The sequence below is a fragment of the Oreochromis aureus genome, linkage group 11 (assembly GCF_013358895.1).
Source record: "Oreochromis aureus strain Israel breed Guangdong linkage group 11, ZZ_aureus, whole genome shotgun sequence".
NCBI classification, from domain to species: domain Eukaryota; kingdom Metazoa; phylum Chordata; class Actinopteri; order Cichliformes; family Cichlidae; genus Oreochromis; species Oreochromis aureus.
The window spans coordinates 3586758-3607352 of NC_052952.1; the positions used below are offsets into that span (position 1 = coordinate 3586758).

Below are 20595 nucleotides of genomic sequence, written 5' to 3' on the forward strand. Positions count from 1 at the left end.
TTGTGTTTTGTTTTTTCTGTTACCTGTTTCCTGCAGGTAGGTGGAGCTGACCCAATTACAGATGCAGCACACCTGAGTAGGCCAGTCCCAGTGCATATAAAAGACACTTTGACTGAACCAGCTGGGTCTCTCTTGCTCTGACTGGCTCTGTCTCTGGTTCCCGTCTTGTTCATTTGGAAGTTTTAGTTATGGCTGTTATGTCCTTTACATTGTGTTTAAGTTACTTTACCTTATTTTCATTAAATATGTTTTACAGCCTTTAGAAGCCTGTGTGTGGTCTCCCATTTGTTTGTCACTTCCTATGAGCCGGGTTGTGACAGTGCGTCTGTGCCAGAAGCATTTAAGCTAGGTGGCTAATTTGTATTTACATGTAAATGTGTTAATAATATCTATTTAAACGCTTTCCCCTGATTATTTTCATGTTGGCTTGAAAAAAAATGTGTCCCTCTGCTGGTGCTGCAACTTACTGCAACTTCTGCATGCATGTCTATTTCAAGTTTTGGAAAGGCAAAGAATAAAATGGGCATGTTGTGATACTGTGTTGTCTAATCAGCATCAGTTTGATGATGATGAGTCATCAAACCATACTTTGCCAACTCCACATTTGCCAGAATTTTAACTCATCCTGACAATTTAGAGAGCTTTTAGATAAACAAAAAACTCTCTACAATCAACACATAACCAAACGATCTTCTATTAGGTGTCTGTGAAGGTTCTCAGTCATCCAGGTCATCGTAGTCAAAGGAGTTTGCAAAGAAAAGCGTCTGGACTTCTTTAAGTTGCTTGAAGACGTTTTCACCTCTCATCTGTGTTGGCTACGTCTTCAAGCAACTTAAAGAAGTCCAGATGCTTTTCTTTGCAAACTCCTTTGATCTTCTATTAGACTTTTCAAAGATTTGTGTTCTTGCGTCCAGTAAAGTTCCAGAAACTTGAAGGCGCACAAGGGACAATTCGAAGGCACACCAAAGCTCTGGAGCATAGTGTCCCAACACCAGAAAGACACTAAATTATTAAATTTTCCTCTTCTTTGTTACATTTGTCAACTCTTTTTGAGATTAATGAGGTTGATGTGACTCCTAACACAGTATAGACTTGTTTAAAAATGTAAAAAAAGCCATGAAATTTAATCTATTGATTCATCTGAGGATTCCAAACTGGGGTTTAAATGTTCATTATAAACACTGATCTTTTCCTAAGTTTAACCAAACATTGAATGAAATCCAGTGAAACTGAAATGTAAAATTACTGCAAAGGAAGGATTCAAACTCAAAGACTATAAGCCTGGCAACCTGAGCTGTGAACAACCCTACACGCCAAGCAGCCAGTTCAAGAGAGTTACATTTGGAAGACACACTTTCCAGTTTAGTTTCAGGTGCAGATATTGAAAGAATGAAATCACAATAATTGCTGTAAGTAATGTTGAAATCAGCATTTTATGCAATAAAATAGGGGGTGGGGGGTACAAAAAGGTCCTAAAAAAGGTTTGCAAGAGTTTGAGAAGCACTTGTGTAGCAGCACAGAAACTTTCAAACCATGTGAGAGTTTTTTTTTAGTTCTCCAAGTGAAATTTATTTTAAAAAATGTTATTGTTTTTCCCAGAGTGATGACAGTATCGCTAACGTTGCTATAGTCGCCTGCGATTCAAGGAATCAGTTTGGTGTCAAACAAAAATATACAAAGACCATGGACAATATTTTGCATTTGCGCTTATAGTGTGTGTGTGTGTGTGTGTGTGTGTGTGTGTGTGTGTGTGTTGCAGTTTTTAACAGAAAATTAGCTTTGGTTTTAACTTTACATATCTGTCTGAGCATGTGCATGATTGTTGTTCTGTGTGCACAGTTGTGTTTGCATGTATCTGTGGGTGTGTGTCTAACAGTGTGAGAGACAGAGTTCATAGCTGAGTAGTCATGTAGGCCAGCCCCACTGTAAGTGCTCTGGGGGCTGGAGGAGTGGAGGCAGCGTGGCTGACCTGCATTCTGTAGAGAAAGCCATTGTGCTAGCAGAGACTGAGACATTCAGCCTGTCTCATTGGACTCCACTTGCCTGCATGTCTGTAGCCATGGACTAAAGTGGGGTGGAACAATCCAGAACAGGGATCCAGCACCTCCAGTTAGTGAGCATTAAATCTGTTAGGCAGGTTAATCCACATTACTGTCTGTCTGAATGGGTAAATCTTCATGTGCTGCAGCCTGGCGTGTCTTTCAGTGATGGCATTGAGATACTTGCTCAATAATAAGAGCATAATGATAACAAACAGCTCACTTACAACCTCAACAAATCCTTTTTCCTGCTTAACCCTGTGATGCGCTCAAGGTGAAGAAGTAAAATTGCATTCAGGGTACTTTGGTGTCTTGCTGGAGATACAGGGCTGAACATAAATTATCTTTTTAAAGTGACGGGTCATTCAGTAGCAACTTTCTAAACAGCTCAATAAATTAAAAGACATGCAAACAATTTTTATACGGTTCATCACAAAATGTGTCCACTAAATGTACAAGTGAAGTATACTAAGTATACTTAGTATGCTATACTATAAGTATACTATAATAAGTATACTATACTTTTGTGTCATTCAAAGGTTGTATGAAAAGATGTGATAGACAGTTTATTATAGGCTAAATTGGTTGGTTTGCAGTAGTGTGGTGCAGTTTACAGTTGGACTGTACTGAGCAAAATGTAACATTTATGTTAGGCTACTTCAAGGGGAGCAGACATCGATTTAAACTAAAAGTAAAGATGATGATACAGAATTGATTCTCTCACCGAATTTGACCTTTTATATGTCTTAAAAATTAACCCACTTGACAGTCATATGGATTAACCTGCCTAAGAGATTGAATTGCTCACTAACAGGACGTGCTGGATCCCTGCACATTTTAAGTGCTATGTCCAGATGAACAGAATCAACTTTTTGGGATTTCCATATCTGGATGATTGAGCATGCATCAAGACATTTAACTTTTATACTACCATTATATTGCTTTGGAAACATCTGTGTGACACATACTATCTCCTATTGAATTCAGCTTGCTAAATCTACAAAGAATACTGAAAAGCACTGGTCAGCTGATAGCAGCCTGTACAGAAAAAATCTGCTGGATTTGTAGAACAAGTGATCATTTGATTTATTTCCAAGGCATGTTTTTCCTGATTGTTTACTGCTACGCCCTTGGAGGTCCCTAAGTTTGTTCTTAGAGTTCCTCCCATATGCCAAATCCCATGTTAATCCTTGGCTGTACCTCTGTTTCTTTCCTAATGCAGATCCAGACGATGCTTCGACATTCGTAACTGGCATTGCTCTGTATAGAAACCTGGGCAGCATTCTCAATCTGCAGAGGTAAGACTGCTCAAGGCTGCTTCTGAAGGAAGGGGAATTTGGGGAGGTGGATTTCAGACAGTGAGCCAAGGGAATTTGATAATGGGGTTTGCATGAATGCAACAGAATGTTTTATAATTGGAACCAAAGAACCAGGGTTACTGGGTTTCACAAAAAAAAAAAAGATTTTCCATGTGTCAGTGTAGATATGACTTTGTGATAGAGGATACTTTGCCATTAGTTGTGGCACAGAAGTTCTCATAAAATCTGAAGACACTAATTCATCTCAGATTTCCTTTTTTTGTTTCATCTGACTTTTTTTATTCCTGGAGTTTTTGGTTTTATGTAATGGTTTTGTTCAGCATATGCATTTTGTAGTTATCATGAAGGCAGAAAATAATAATTATTAATAAATAATAATTATCAGTTAATGAAAAATGCTTATATAGCCTAGGGTCAGAATGGGTCTCCATGCGCATTACTGTGGGATTTTCTTTTTTCTTTAGGGAACACTTACATTTGATTTAAATGAATCTGTCAGTGAAGTCACTTGAAGACATGCACTGGACTTTGTATCCAAATTTTTAGGTATACTACTAGTGTTTCTAGGGGTGTTAAGTGGGTTTGCCATTAGTTGTGGCACAGAAGTTCTCATAAAATCTGAAGACACTAATTCATCTCAGATTTCCTGTTTTTGTTTCATCTGACTTTTTTTTTATTCCTGGAGTTTTTGGTTTTATGTAATGGTTTTGTTCAGCATATGCATAAGTAATATTACTTACCGGGACATTTATTCTCTCCTCATTTTCTTTCGCCGAAAAATTGTTTTCTGGTGCCGTCTTTTGTGCTTGGCTTTCCTTCCTTTGCTAACGTGATGCTGATAGTACAGAAGCCGATGTTGCATTCACTTCCACTCGGATATCTGAGCTTCACTGTGAAAACATAATCGTACATTTCATATTTGATTGAATTTTATTGTTTTAGCTTCGGGGTGGCCAGTCTGGTTGGGGGACACGCCACAGTTTGTGTATGATAATTTTTCTCAGTTTCTAACTGTTAAGGCACAAATCAAATCCTGGAATATTCCAGCTAAAACTGGCTCTGCAGAGTTTGATTCAGTTTACTGAACTCTGGTATGTAAGAGGCAGAAAGACACTCATTGCATTAATTGCACCTTTATTTTCTTTTATACTGTGATGCAAACACATAGCTGTTTCAGTGAAACATACTTGTCACAGGTTACCCACATAAACACTGCAACAGTATGGAAGATAAATGGTTAATTTATCTCAGGTGAATCTGGGTCATACACTGAGAGGTAAGGTAACAACAGAATCAAGTGGAATTAAACATTTGTCTGAAGTCAGTACTATCCTTAATAGAGTTAGTCCAATCTTCAAAAGTTATAAGATAAACTCTCCTAGTAGCTTCAGTTACATTTTGGAAGACGTTGTTGCAGAGAAACATGTATGTGGCTTTTGTCCCCCTTCAATGTCACTTTTATGTGATACTGGATGGTTAAACAGCCTTTTTCTTCCTGTGTTTATGGGTTGTCTGTGTTAACCGTGTCGGTGTTGTTGTTGGTGTTGTAGTAGTAGTAGAGCTGGGCGATAAAACGATAACGATATGTATTGCGAAATAACTTTTTCTCGATAGAAAAATTTAACTATTGCGATAGGCCTCATCTCTCTTGTCCTCTTAAAAGAAAAAAAAGAACAGCCAATCCAAATTAAGTAGCGCAGAGCCGAACCAATCACAGCCGCAGCGTCACGTCACGTAACTTGTTACGTACAGCACAAGTGCCAAGGCGTACATGTGTATTTGTTTGGGAAGCAGCCAGCCGGGCTGCCCAGGTAATGGAGGAAATGAGTGTGCCGACTAGAGAAAAATCAACCGAGAGCGTGAGCGAAGGTTACCAAAGAACCTTGATGATGGATGATGGTTCCAATTCCGGAGAGCTTGTCGAACAGAAGGGCCACAGAAGTTCCGTAGTGTGAAGGTATTTCGGCTATTTCAAGTCTGACAAAAACAGAGTAGCGCGCACTGTAAATTGTGCCGAAAGCAAGTCTGGAAATACAATAAAGCGGTGCATGCTCAATCTCTGACTGAAAGCGCTAATTCGTCATTCGGCTTTTGTCAGACTAAAGTAACTGTTAAAACTGTTTGAAAAGCTAAGCTATACAACAAGGAGAGATTGAGAATTTCCTTTTAGTTCTCAGTTTATTTGATATTGACAAAAGTTAGTCAATTTTGTCTGTTCTTCTGTAAAACAAACTAAGATTTATTTTTAGAATTAAAATTTTGTTTCTAAGTGGAATTGACAATTTAGTCTGTTTTGTTTTTTCTGTTTTGAAACTTAAACGCTTTAGCGGCTGCCTTTTGTGTAGTTTGCAATATTTGCCTTTATTTATCTGAAACTGAAGTCTCATGTTCCTTAAGTACATTTACCCTGTTGAACTTATTATGGGAAATAAATATTTAAATCAAAACAAGCTGCTGATTATTTCACATTTTACTTGTGAGCAACGGCACATTTAAATCTTACAAATAGTTATTTGGCTTATATCGTGATATATATCGTTATCGCCTGAAATGAAAAAAACATATCGTGATATGAAAAAATCTTATATCGCCCAGCTCTAAGTAGTAGTAATCAAAAGGGAGTCAGTTGCACCTGGTTCTTCATTGCTGCAGTTAGCCAGCTGTTTGGAAGTGAGACAGGAGCCAATTTTTTAATTTTTTTTTATTTGTTACTCAACTATTTGTATTTGTATTGTGCAGCACTCTCATTGTACCTCAGGAGAGACTGTTGGAAAAATATGCACAATTCGATTTTGTTTTAAACATTGCCATATTTTCACCTCAGGCTGGCTTCTTATTCCAGCGTGGCTGTTTTAAAATGAGCGCTCTTGCCGACCAGTGTTTTCAGACAGCACATTTTAAGAACTAGTATTGACAGATCATAAACGGTCCCTAAAGAAACATGATCTCCAGCAACCATTGATTGGCATGTCACCTGCTAGTAAATACAGTAGATGGTTGAGACAATTCTTATAGTTTAGTAATTGAACTTTTTAAATGATAAAATTGAAATATTTTCTTAAAAACATCAAGGAGATAGTTTTTGTGTTTCAAACTAATCAGGACTAATTCAGTGCATGGTGTGGAGGGTTTTTTAAAATTTGTTTGTTTTTGTCATTTTTGGAGCCGGTGTGCAGTCTAGGATATGTTGCTAGAACTCCCTATCAAGAATTCCTGTGGTCAGCGATGGCCAGTAAAGCTTAAGTTATCAAAAGTGTAGAAAGGTATTCTGAATTAATCCAACTGCTTTAGTATTATAGCGACGCAGATCACACACACCATTTAACAACACCACTCAAGACGTTTAACCATATTTCAATGCAGCAAAACTGTGCTGCCAGGCCTTTTAGCATCAGCTGCAACAGTGAGCACTTCTAGCTAAATGAATGCAAGGAATAAATGTAGGAGTACTATTCTCGCAGTGGGTGGCCCCATGTATGCCTTATTTTTGCAGGTAAAGGCATATCTTGGGGGGGAAGTTGCAGTAGCTGCTAGCATGATGATTTACATATGTTTTAATAGAAATAGCCTGCAGTAACGTTGAGAAGGAGTAATGTATTATGATAATATGCTAAAAACACATGCATTGATAAAATAAGAGAAAAATCAAGCAGACCCTCACCATCTGAGATCTATATTTCTGCTCTTCTTCACTCTTCTTTTTCCCCCAATTTTATCTTTGTCTCTACTCCTTTTCTGTTTTTGATGCCTCTCTAAAAGAAAATGAGAGGAGTTTGAAGCGAGAGACTAGGTGACACAAAAGTTTAAGATGAGTGATTGTGTTTTCAAATAGTGAGAGGGTGATTGTGTGTTGTGGATACAGTGATGATGTGAATAATCAGGAAACACAGCACGGGCTGTTGAACACGATTGGCCAACTGGAAGCTTTCGATGTCAGTTCTACCAGTAGCTATTCACTCTTTTCTGATTGTCTGATTCCACGTGATTGATAGTAGCTATGGAAAAACAGAAATAGCAATGCATACTAAGCAGGGACACAGAATTTAAAATAAAATGTCTCAAATGTTATAAGATACTGAAAGACAATGTGCTTCAGTTACTGGAAAGGAAGGATTACTGGATCACAAAGATTCTGGCAACTGGCTGTAAGACGACCTAAGCAGAAATGTGTTACTTATCACCCTGCTGATTAAGAAATCATTGCTCATGTGGTCTGGATCTCATAAAAAATACAACTGAACACAAACTATCAGTATTTAAATGAACTCTAAGTGCCTTAGCTTTTTGTGGCAGCTACATAATATTTGCTAAACTAAGGACAATGTCAATATTTCCTTCCAAATTTCATTTGAACAACAGCCTTCAGTTTGACTTTGTCATCTGTGGGTGCCATTATTGGCAGTATATTCCCCAAGTGACCTTAAAGATATCAGGACTGTGAACTTAATCAGAATCAGGGACATCATTTTAGCTAGCTTAAAGTCAAGTGTCATTTGATGTTCGATAAAATCAAAGAACTGGAGTCAGTAAGACCAGTGATCTTCCAGACAGTAATTCATCCGTTTGTCTATGCTAAATGAGTTTTTTCAATTTTCAATGTTGAAATGCACTTCTGTGTTTGTATAGCTATGTTTCCTCCATACATCTATTTATATTTTGTTTGTCCAGACATTCCGAGGAATCCTCTGCCCTCTGTCACACCCACTTTGGGATGAATTAGATGAATTACATGCATTCATGTGTAGCATCTCCCAGTTGTATTAGCTTTAATTTCCAGGGGTTTGTTTTGTTTTATTTATGGTATATATTAAATTAGTTGTCAGTTAACCACTTTTATAATGAAATATTTTTATAGAAGAATCCATTTCATATATTAGAGACTTCAGACAAAACATTGGCGTGCTTTCATCTACATCTGAGTATCTTGAAATTTTGGGTGCATTTCCACTGCAGTATAGATTGACAGTTAAAGGTGACAGTACTGCCTTTTCTCTTCTTGTAGAAACAGCACAGTCCTCAATTCCAAGGTTTTGTCAGTGACCATCAAGCCCACCCCTGCTTCCCTCACTGTTCCATTTGTGGTTGAGTTCTCTCACCTTTATAATGTGAGTAAAAAATAAACTTTTTACAGTTATACAGCTGCTGCGACTGATCCTCTTTCATAACCATGTGGTTTCTCTGTTCTCCATTAATGTAGGGCACCACCAACCACACCTGTATATCCTGGGATGAGAGTGACAGGTAAGGCCCATGATATTTCTGATATGTCATTTGACAGCACATACAGACTTATTATTAAATTAATATTAATTAATTCTTTGTGGCATGGATTCAGCAGGGTGTAGGACATTCCAGACGTCATGCAATTTAATTCCTGAGAGATTTGGGGCCATATTGAAATTAGAGCATTAGGCAGTTGCTGAGGATTTTTCAGCTGCACATCCATGATGCTTTCCACCACAACCAAAGATGCTCTATGATCTCGTTACTGTGGAGGCTATTTGAGAACAGTGAACTCACTGTTGTGTTCAAGAAACCTTGAGACGATTTGAGCTTTGTAGCCTCAGTTTGCTTCGTGGCATCTGGTGTTGCTCATCTGCTTCAGGGTTTTACATGCATCAGAGATGCTCTTATGCATATCTTTGTTGTAATGAGTGATTATTATTGCCTACCTTTCAGCTCAAAGTAGTCTGTCCCTTCTGATTTGATCTCTGACATCAAAAAGCCATTTTCCAGCAGAAACTAACACTCATTGGATACTATCCCAGTAGATAAGCAGTCTCTGAAATAATCAGACCAGCCCTCTGGCACCAACAAACATACCATATTCAGTGTCACCTGAATCACCTTTCCTTTCTTGGTTTGAACTCCCACAGATCTATAGGCCTAAATGCACTGAGTCCATGCTCTGAGATACTTGTGTAAAGAAGAACAGGTGTACTTAACACTGTGGCTGGTTATTGTTTGTATACACCTATATATGTGAATATCTTTTATGGTGAAGCTTTAAATAATCTGAAGCTAAAGAAGCTAATTATTGCAAAATTATTTTAGAATGTCTGGAGCTTGCTCCATGCAAGACAATTAATATACTGGATTACAGTCTGTAATCCAGTATATTAATAAAAAAATAACTGGGAAGTTAGTATGCATGCACATATGTAAATATCCATCCATCCAGCACAATTGCCCTCACCCAAGGGAGGTACTCTGGGAAAATAATGACCAAAATTAACAATTGTGTCACTATTTACTAAGATCTTTTTTTTAAATGTCATTCTGTTGTTGCTCAGGTCTTTTCAATAACCACACGGACCCTCTGTTTCCATTTCTTTAACACACAAACGCATTTTACCACAGCTAACAGTGACGAGTTATCATAAATTTTACTATATTTCTGAAAATCTCTACTGAAAAAAGACATACTCCAACTTTTAGTCCATATCTGGGAAACGTAGGCTTTGGTGAATGATTTAGAGCCCAGAACGTGAACGTGGTGCATTGATTGCATATTATTATTAAAAAATGATTAAAAAGAAAACAAACTGCATCACCCAATTACAAGCTATGCCATGTATTAAAATCAGACCCACATGCATAGTAATACATGGCACCTAAGTCGAGTCATTAGAGACGCCATGCTCCCTCTGAAGTTCTTTGGCTAGGCACAGTGTTTTTAATCTTGACAAAGTCAGTGAGCTGCTCCCCAGTGGAAGGTGTTGAGTATGCTGGACAGCCTGGTTGCTCTTGTCTGGGACAACGTTAACCCAGTGCTATCACTGCTACAACACTGATGTAGTGTGTGGAAAATTAAAAGTGTCGCTCACTGCTTTCCTCCCTCTTGCAACCCACGCACAGTTATCAACATAGTGAGCAGCTCAGAGTCTACTGAGAGAGTAGAGAGTGTGGAGGAAAGAGAAAGAATAAAAGATACATATTGAACAGTTCGGTTTTACAGCCTCTGCGGGCAGATTCAAAGCAGTACTCATTTGCTCCTTGTCTTAAGTGCCCTATTTGTTCAAGACTGGAAAATACAAAGAAACTATGTGAGCACTGAAAGACGGACAGGGAGGAGGAAAGAGGCGAACATTTTGCAGCCTTATTGCAATGCAGGTTTGGACATTTGCATTTAGATGGGTGCATAAACTTGTGTTACAGAGACAGAGAGCAGAACATTCATAGCCTCAGTCAAGGGATAAAAAGAATTTTGTTTTGGTGTGTAGAAACCTGGGGCAAAATAAACACGAAAGCATACGCAAATGATTTTGCCCAGTCTTATTCCCAAACCGATTTTAAAGGAAAGGATACATGTTAATATGATGGTATTTTGCAATAACTTTCTGAACAGCTTCTTAAATTGATTATTTCCCCTGCCAAAAAAAGACAGGCAGTTTTTGCTCATTTTGCATTTTTATCAGAAATTTTCAGTTCATGGAAAGAACTTTTCTTATTAAAATAACCCTGCTTCTTTCTCTAAATAATTGTATTTTTATGCACGAAAGTCAGTGCCTCCTGTGCAGAGTTTCTGTTCCCAGTTTTCACAAAGCCCTGAGACTAAATTTGTTTAGACCAAATTCTTATGTTATGAATGCAAGCTTTAATGTGATAAATAGTGGTACATTTTTATCTGTCTAATATCTACTCAAAACCAACATCTACATAAGTTTTATTTTGACCAAACTGATCATAATCACCTCGTAGATATCGCCATATTCAGCAAGCTTAAGTGACGACAGAGACAAAAGCAGGAACACAGAAAGGACAAAAGAATCCAATCTTGTGGTGTTTGGGTGCGGGGTTGGGGAAGAGATGTTCTATGCGAAATTAAAATCCATCTTGGACAGGAGCTATGATTAATGACTTAATATTTGGGAGAGAAATTGGAATATGAGGAGACGTCCTTGTCATGTTGATAAGAGCGTTGAAGCTGCCTGGGCCTTCACTTGCATCACGCTTCAATCTCCTGGAATCAATAACAAGAAGATCAGCAGTCTGTCTGCCTGTCTCACACATGCTGGCATTAATACGAGTTTGTTTACAGTATACAGGGTGGGCCATTTATATGGATACACCGTAATAAAATGGGAATGGTTGGTGATATTAAAGTCCTGTTTGTGGCACATTAGTATATGTGAGGGGGCAAACTCCTCAAGATGGGTGCTGACCATGGTGGCCATTTAGAAGTCGGCCATGTTGGATACAACTTTTGTTTTTTCAATAGGAAAAATTTGACACATCAAACTTATTGGTAATGTCACAAGAAAAACAATGGTGCTCTTGGTTTCAACTTAACTTTATTCTTTCATGAGTTATTTACAAGTTTCTGACCACTTATAAAATGTGTTCAATGTGCTGCCCATTGTGTTGGATTGTCAATGCAACCCTCTTCTCCCACTCTTCACACACTGATAGCAACACCGCAGGAGAAATGGCAGCACAGGCATCCAGTATCCGTAGTTTCAGGTGCTGCACATCTCGTATCTTCACACCATAGACAATTGCCTTCAGATGACCCCAAAGATAAAAGTCTAAGGGAGTCAGATCGGGAGACCTTGGGGGCCATTCAACTAGCCCACGACGACCAATCCACTTTCCAGGAAACTGTTCATCTAGGAATGCTCGGACCTGGCACCCATAATGTGGTGGTGCACCATCTTGCTGGAAAAACTCAGGGAACATGCCAGCTTCAGTGCATAAAGAGGAAACACATCATCATGTAGCAATTTCAAATATCCAGTGGCCTTGAGGTTTCCATTGATGAAGAATGGACCCACTATCGTTGTACCCCATATACCACACCAAACCATCACTTTTGTTTTTCCAACAGTCTTGGAGGGATCCATCCAATGTGGGTTAGTGTCAGATCAATAGCGGTGGTTTTGTTTAACTTCACCATTCACATAAAAGTTTGCCTCATCACTGAACAAAATCTTCTCGCGTGAACTGAAGGTCCTGTTCCAATTTTGTTTTGCCCATTCTGCAAATTCTGTGCGCCGATCTGGGTCATCCTCGTTGAGATGCTGCAGTAGCTGGAGTTTGTAAGGGTGCCATTTGTGAGTAGCTAATATCCGCCGAAGGGATGTTCAACTAATGCCACTCTCCAGTGACATGTAGCGAGTGCTACGCTGTGGGCTCTTGCTGAATGAAGCTAGGACAGCCACTGATGTTTCTTCATTAGTGACAGTTTTCTTGCGTCCACATTTTGGCAAATCCAACACAGAACCAGTTTCACGAAACTTAGCAAGCAGTTTGCTAACTGTAGCATTGGAGATGGGTGGTCTCATAGGGTGTCTTGCATTGAAATCTGCTGCAATGACTGCGTTCACCAGATATCAACACAATTTCGATCCGCTCCTCACGTGTTAACCTCTTCGACATGTCAATGGCTGTGAACAAAGAGAAACTTGTAAATAACTCATGAAAGAATAAAGTTACGTTGAAACCAAGAGCACCATTGTTTTTCTTGTGACATTACCAATAAGTTTGATGTGTCACATGGCCCTCTTCCTATTGAAAAAACAAAAGTTGTATCCAACATGGCCGACTTCTAAATGGCCACCATGGTCAGCACCCATCTTGAGGAGTTTGCCCCCTCACATATACTAATGTGCCACAAACAGGACTTTAATATCACCAACCATTCCCATTTTATTACGGTGTATCCATATAAATGGCCCACCCTGTACTTTCTCCTGATGTGCTATAAATACTTGAACTAAATATTAATTGGCATCAGTTTAATATTGCCCTGAATTGCAGCTCAGACACTCTGCCAGTGATTCACACTGTTCACTGTATTCTCCTGTTTGTATAACTTTTCTATAAAGTGGAGTGGGGCAGGTGGACTTAAAAAAAAAAAAAAAAAAAAAACTGAGCATCTTCTTTTTCAATTAAAATTATTATTTTCTTTGTTCTTTGACTTTCAAGACATGGAAGAGCATTTAATTAAAAAATGAAAAGGCATTACTTATTCTCATATTGCAATATTGCCATGCTTATTATTATAGTGTTATTTTCCAGGGGAAGGATAAGAGTTAAAAGGTTGTTGGACCTCAGAAGCATACAAAAAAAAGCATTGAGGAAGATACAAGTTTGTCTGTCTGTATCTGAAAGCCCCACAGGATCTTAGCTCGGGCATTCTCCACCAATCTAACGAGCATATCCCATTTTGATCTCAGCACTTCCAAGCCATACTCATACTCTACTATGGCCCGCCTGCTAGTTCAATCCCCTCAGTTCTGACTACCTTCCCTCTCTTTGTTACCATACCACTACACTTCTCCAGTCCCAGTGACATTCCAATGTCATAGCTGTAGATCCTAATGGATCAGTGAAGGTGACTGATGATTGCTCTATTCCGCAGTTGGTATCTATAGCCAGTCTTGTCAGTGATCTCACTGAGGGGCTTCAGGCCATTATAGAAAAGCAATGGGAACACAGCATCTTTTTGGTAAAAGTCACTTGATAGTGACTTTTGTAACTGGCCAAAGTTGGCCTTTAGTGTTTTTTGCCACATCCCCATTGAGTTCTTGATAAAGGCTCTTAGGGTCCCATTGATCTTTTATAGTTCTAGGCATTGCATGAGTCATAGGCTTTCTTTTAGTCAATCCAGGCAGTGCACAGGTTGGTCAATCTGGTTTTACGACTCCTCTGTCTACCAGTAGCTCGTATTTTGCTCCTCTGGTGTTGTGTGTCTGTTCATCTTAGTCACTATGATGCCTGACAGGAGATTCCATGTTGTGCTGAGGAAGATTATTGGCTGGTAGTTAGAAGGGACTCATCTGTTCTTGGGTTCCTTGGGGATCCCTAGAAGTTGGCATGTTTAGCATGTATGTTTCATCTATTAGCAGCTGGTTCATTTGTGCTGCCAGGCACACATGGAGTGCAGTGAGCTTCTTTAGCTAGTAGGCGTGAATCATATTACGGCTGATGTTTTCCAAGTCTTCATACTGGCGACCCTTTCTTGAATGTCTGCCACTGTGATGGTTACTGGACCCTGTTGAGGGAGGTTGCTGCGGTCTGCTCTTAGATCCACTAGCCACTGAGCATTGTCGGTATGGGCTGCGTTCTTCTCCCATATGCTCTTCTGGTATTTTCCAAGTATGGTTCAGTTGTCTCTCTCTCATTCATATCAGAGATAGGCTTGATTAGCATGGGGAGCCTAGCCTGGGGACTGGGAAGACCTGTCCTGCTTGGGAGAGTGTGTGTGTGTGTGTGTGTGTGTGTGTGTGTGGGGGTGTGTGTGTGTGTGTGTGTGTGTGTGGGGGGGGGCATTTGTCTACAAGGAAATTGTCTTTCGTAGGGTTATGTGTAAGCTTGTTTCTTGACAGTCAGAACTTTATCCCACATCTGAATGTTGTGGGTTTGAAATGGCTTGTTTAAGAAGTTTGCAGAGGTGTTGAGTGAGGAAAGTGTCTTTTCACTGTTAACCAGATTTAGAGGAGACATCTTTTTCAAGATATCTTTACAATGACCTGTGAAGGCAGATTTCCAGCTTTCAATTTCCCACCAAATCTCAACTTTTGTTTTGACAAGTCAACAGACTTTCAGTGTGTTTTCACAGAAGTTTTGCCTGAGAGGGTAATAGGTTGAAAAAAAAAAAAAAAACATGTCTAGTAGTCTGTTCTCTTTTTAAATCAGAGGAAAGAGCTTTTAGTGTGTTGGCTAAACATTGTTTACAAGACTCTAGCCAATAAACACTAACCTTGCTTTTGACCATACAAATCAACCTTACCGTCTCAGTTAATTTACAGAGTTGATGCTGATGTTGAGCAGCTGCCTCAATTCATCAGAGATGTTGGGCTGGAGTTTTCATCAATTACTGTAATACAATTATGGAAGGGAAGGTGAAGATTAGTGGATAGGGGTTGGGGGCATATTTGTTTACATGTGTCTCTGAATAGAAAGAGACTGCATTACAGGGAACACACTGTTGTGTTTATATTCAGGACATGCTAATCAAGCGTGTTCTGAGCATGCCAGCCAGCTCATCTTCAAATTGTTGCCCTCCAGAACCCTAATTGGATTACTGTGTATGGCATGTATATGGTCTGTATAGATTAGATCATTTACTTCTTAAACTTCCATTAATTGGCCACTTAAGACACCACAAGGTACAACCACAAATGTTACTAACACCAGATCCAGTTGTTATGTGAACATAGCAGTAAGAAGTAGCCTGAAGACATAGATTAGGTTTCATTTCTGTTTGTATCCACCCGACAAGTGTGAGTTCAGGTTAATGACAATGGTGGAAGTGAGCATGTGCACACAGACTTTAAGCCTACAGTGAATTGCAAAGCTGGTGGTGGTGGTGTTATAGTTTATACAAAGCTAGAGACTTATCTCGAAAGAGTTATATAGGCTTAACTCTCTGTGGTCTAACAGTGGATTTATGCTTTTGTGTTAAATCTGAGCCATAGGTGTGTTGTAACCTAAACCATTTTGAAGATCTGTGTTGTAATCTGCACTGCTATCTGATGTGCAGCTCCCAAGAAATGTAAATGCACATTGTATCAACGTGGCTGTACAGGTATAAAAATTAGCAATAACACTGCTGTCTGTGCAGATCCCAGATGTGTATTTTTTGTTATATTTCGCAAATGTTTTTTTTTCCTATTATTCAGTTTTTAAAACCTTGTTATTCTTAATAATGTCACATTATTGTTTTCTGTTTCTGACTGGTAGTCCAGTCAAAAGTACCCAGTTTTGCCTATTCACTTTTAATAAATGGAACTATTTAATTTTCAAATTTTTGCCATGGCTCCTCAGTTAAAGTATTATGCAGTATCAATAGGAGTAAGGACACTCTGTCAGTTATTTTGAAGAAGGACTCCATTGCTGCATTCATCATGTGGATGTGGAATGTCCCAGCCTGGAAATGATCAGAACATTGGAAACACCACCAGATCTACCTGAGAAAGTTGGGGTGTACCCTGGTTATGCCACTCATGAAAAGGAGAGTTGATGCTGCTACATTGTTAGCCCTAATCCAATCACCAATGACCTCCTGGAAGTGAGGAAAACTCCCCTTGCTTATGTGACTGTCCAATGCTCTGCTGGACAACCTATTTGAAGTGTTAGTGTTACCTTTGGTACTGATATAAATACAGCAAGTTAACAACCGTTTGTTCCTCCGGTCACAGCGAGTATGCCCCGAGTATAGCACAGTTGTGTGCTATAACTGCCTGTAGTTTGCGCTTAGCTTTAGTTGGTTTTAGTTATTTCCAGTCCCACTGCAATTGTAGTGAGAGTTTGATTGGCATTGCAACCAAAAAGTCTAATTTGTTCCTGGTGGCTGACAATCTCTATTGTCTTGGCAATCAGGGAACAAAGAAAATAATAGGGAACAGTTACAGCTTAGTCCTCAGAGGTTTAAGCTAATGTATCCACTGCTGTGAAAAAAACCCTACCTTCCTCATTTCTTATTGTGTTCCGTAGTTGTCACACATATGTGTTTCAAATCATCAAACAAATTTTAATATTAGACAAATATAACCTGAGTATGTACAAAACATAATTTTTAATTATTTTATTCATCAAGGGAAAAAAGCTATTTGAAGCTGTCTGATGCAGTGTGAAAAAGTAACTGCCCTTTTACCTATCAACTGGTTGTTGATAGTTCTTGTTAGCAACAAGAACTATAGTCAAGCATTTCTCATAACTGTCAATGAAACTGAACTCAGCTCTCCAAAACAATGTAGTAAATCACAGGTAAATTTAATTTAATGTAGTAAATCAATGCCATTGTACCAAGGGAGGCAATTACTTTTTCTCGCAGAGCCAGTTAGGTTGGAGCTTGCAGGACCTGTGATAAACTTTCCAGCAAATGACTGAAGACATTACCAGTGAGAGTGAAGAACACCATTAACTCACATATGACTAGCTAGTAGATACATTAGAAGGTCACCTGGCTGAACTGGAGCCAGGAATGTCTGCAAGTGACCAGCTGGCACCTTCAAAGTGATCCATGACAAGCGAATTGTTTCCAGGTTGTACACAGCTTTGGAAACCCTCATTAATCCACCTTCATGGACTATCTTGTGTGGCTCCAACATTAGCCTCCAGAACAGCTTAATTTTGCATAGAATGGAATCGAATCTAGTATGGACTGAGATCTGGTATCTGTGACAATCGCAGATTTGTCTTCCTTTAATGAGTCAACTGTACAATAAATATTTAACCAGAAATCAACTCTCTCGCAGACATTTGTGGCTTAGTGTGTCTGTTATTGTATGGCAAATAGGTATGCTGAATAAATTCCATTAAAGTGAAAGGACAAATGAGAGTGTGTGTGTGTGTGTGTGTGTGTGTGTGTGCGCGTGCGTGTGTGTGTATTTGTTTGTTTGTGTGTTAGCCTCAGGAGGTGACTCAGTGCTGACATTAGCACATCACCTCTAACAGAAATCCAATATATTAGGAATGAGTGCAGTTTCTTTGTGCAGATGATGTGATTAAGGCTTTCTGTGAGCCACACCATGGCCTGCGGACAGTTTTGCCCCCACTGTCTAATTGGATAATTTAGGTGCTGGTCCAGCAGCCCTGCATGGAACAGTGTCCTCTGCCAAGAACTGGCCACATGGATAGTAAGGTGAATGCCAGCATTAAGAAAATATAGTGTGTTTTTACTGGGATGATCTGTGGAGGAGCAAAATTTGGTTCTGGACAGTTCAGCAAATAGCTACATTTTAAAAATGTCTACATGACAAATAGTATTACTTTATTTATGCCCTGAAGTAGGTGCCTGAACACCAGACCTAACTGTTGCAAGTATTTAAGGGTTGCAATAATTAGGCCTAGTGTAAGGGTTATTTTAGTTCTACTGAATGCAGCTGAATGGACGTGGGGGTACATGACAAAGAGTGAAAATATGATGATGATGATAACACTTGGTTTGTCTCACAATTGTATGTTTGTTTTCATTATTACTGAATGAGGAAGGTGTTTGTATATAACACTGGAAACGATGGCTCGTTGTTAGGCACACTTTAATGTTAAAGTGATTACATCGCACTCTTCCACTTCTTCTCTAATCTCCTCATTTGCCTGTTTCACAGCGGCACCTCTGGCCTAAAGGAGTAATAGCAACCATAGAAGCACAATACATTCAGATTCAATCTACATAAGCTTGTAAACACAACAGAAGCCATGGTTTTGAGAATTCTGTTTCACAAGGAAAGGGAGAGCTACCACCAAGTGACAAAAACCCAGTTTCAGTGTGAGGGATAAGCAACTTATATCTATGGCAACCTTTCAACTACGCAATCATTTGGCAGAACATGTGTCCAAAAGATGAGATCAGCATTATTTAGGACTAATTTAACTCCCAGTTATACTGAGATTAAGACCATCTTTTCCTAAGCAATGCAACAAATTAGCAGGTTATCACATTACAGCCACAATTTACCTAAGCACAATCAACATCCATCAGCATCTTCTCAGGAAAAAATACATTTATTATATAACTGGGTGTTAAGTCACACATTGAAAGTAGTCCTGATCACATTTTGTGGACACATGCTGTGCCAGCTTATTGTGCCTCTCAGTCTGTACCTGGATCTGACAAGAAAAGCAAACAAACACAGGGGACAGTGACAGTCAGCTTGTCATCCTGGTGAACCACCAATGAACCTGACTCAAACACTCTCTTCCACACGGTCCCCATTTATAAAGTTCTCTGCAAACAGTAACATTATTGCTAACTAGTGGCTTTTCCCCTTTCAGTGGAGCTAGGCAACACTGAAGAACCACTTTTTGCTTGAGAGAAAAAAAGTGAAACTGAACAATCTTTCCTCAGTTTTTAACATAAAAACTTATTGCTGCAACACCAAAATGATCTCCACAAACTCCTTTTTTCAACTTCCTTGTTTGCCATTTAGTTGCCACCAACCAACCCAGTGACGTCATATTCTGTACACGCACAAGATGGTGCTACTTGTGCTCTAATAACTGTAACTTAAGACACTTTTTTTTGTTTTTGTTTTTTTAAATCCAGCTTTAACCTCCCAAGCCCTGAACTCTTTCATGGCGTGCATTTTTAATTTCTCTTTGCTATTTGGGCTGATTGTTTTTACATTCATTGGGTCCCAAAGAATTACCTGATTTTTTTTTTTCTTCTTTACCAGATTTTTGTTTCTAAGAAAAATGACATCCACATATGTGGACATTCACTTTAAATTTTAAATTTAAATACAAAGAAATGAACAGTTTCTAATATTTATGGTACTTTTATTTTATTGGGGAGAGAATATCAACTAAAAGTAAAACAAAAAAAAAAAAACAACACATTACATATACGTTCTAAATCGATTTGTATGTATTTGAGTGAAATTAGTATTTAATCCTCAAGGAAAACATGACTTAGTTGGCAAGTGCAGCAGTAAGATGTTTCTTGTAGTTGGTCACCAGGTTCTCAGGAGGGATTTTGGCCTTTCTTTATAGAAATGCTACATGGAATGTTAAAAGGTAAAAAAGAAATATAACTTAAACGATCAATAAGTATTGATATTGGTTTCAATTTATTTTCTGCCAATTGACAGCTGTAGTTTTGTTGAGGAAAATACAGAAGCTGACTGGTACTGTCAGGGATATTTGGGGACTAAGAACAAATGCTTTCCTTCTGTTCCCCTAGGGGGCTAATTCAACCATGCACTTTGTATCATGAACTGGAACACACGCAGAGTACTGTGAGGGTTAAACTGCACTTAATGAAGGAAATTTCAAAGTTTGCAAGATTTGGAAAAATATTTCCTCAAGGTCATGTTTTAACCATCAAGAAGTAGCAGCTGTCAGAATGTTACACACAATTCCATAAAGAAAGCCTTTACTGACACATGTCCAGTCTAAGATTATGAGGCCCTTGTGTATCATACATCTACAGCATTTACACAAATATCTTGTTCATTTGTTATCCAGTATCTGATTGGGTTAAATGAGAAATGAATTTGTCTATAAATTTCCCCAACATCTTTCAAATAATTACGTAAATAAACAGGCAATTTGATGACTGACATTCAGGTGCTCACTATTTTCAGTGTCTGACAAATTAATTTGGATTCGATGGCCGGAGCACAAGTTTGAGTCAAGTGGATGCAAGTTTTGTACGAGGAGACCTCCAGACTGTCACCTGTTACTGCTGTTGATCATTCTTAACATTCAGCTGCTTTTTCATCAGTTTGACTGTTGCTAAATTTCTGTGTGCACTGAAGCAGAGTAACATAAGGCTGGGCTTTGTCAGG

At 38.8% G+C, this 20595-nt stretch overlaps 1 protein-coding gene across 1 annotated transcript in view; it reads left to right on the forward strand.

The window, feature by feature from the left end:
* The first annotated feature begins 3260 nt into the window (after positions 1-3260).
* Positions 3261-20595, forward strand: part of LOC116336142 (adhesion G protein-coupled receptor B1-like) — a 76970-nt gene continuing 59635 nt past the window's right edge. The window contains exons 1-3 of the mRNA XM_031759930.2: positions 3261-3337; positions 8361-8463; positions 8556-8599. The gene's annotated coding sequence lies outside the window, so the exon portion shown is untranslated. The remainder of the gene's footprint in view (positions 3338-8360; positions 8464-8555; positions 8600-20595) is intronic.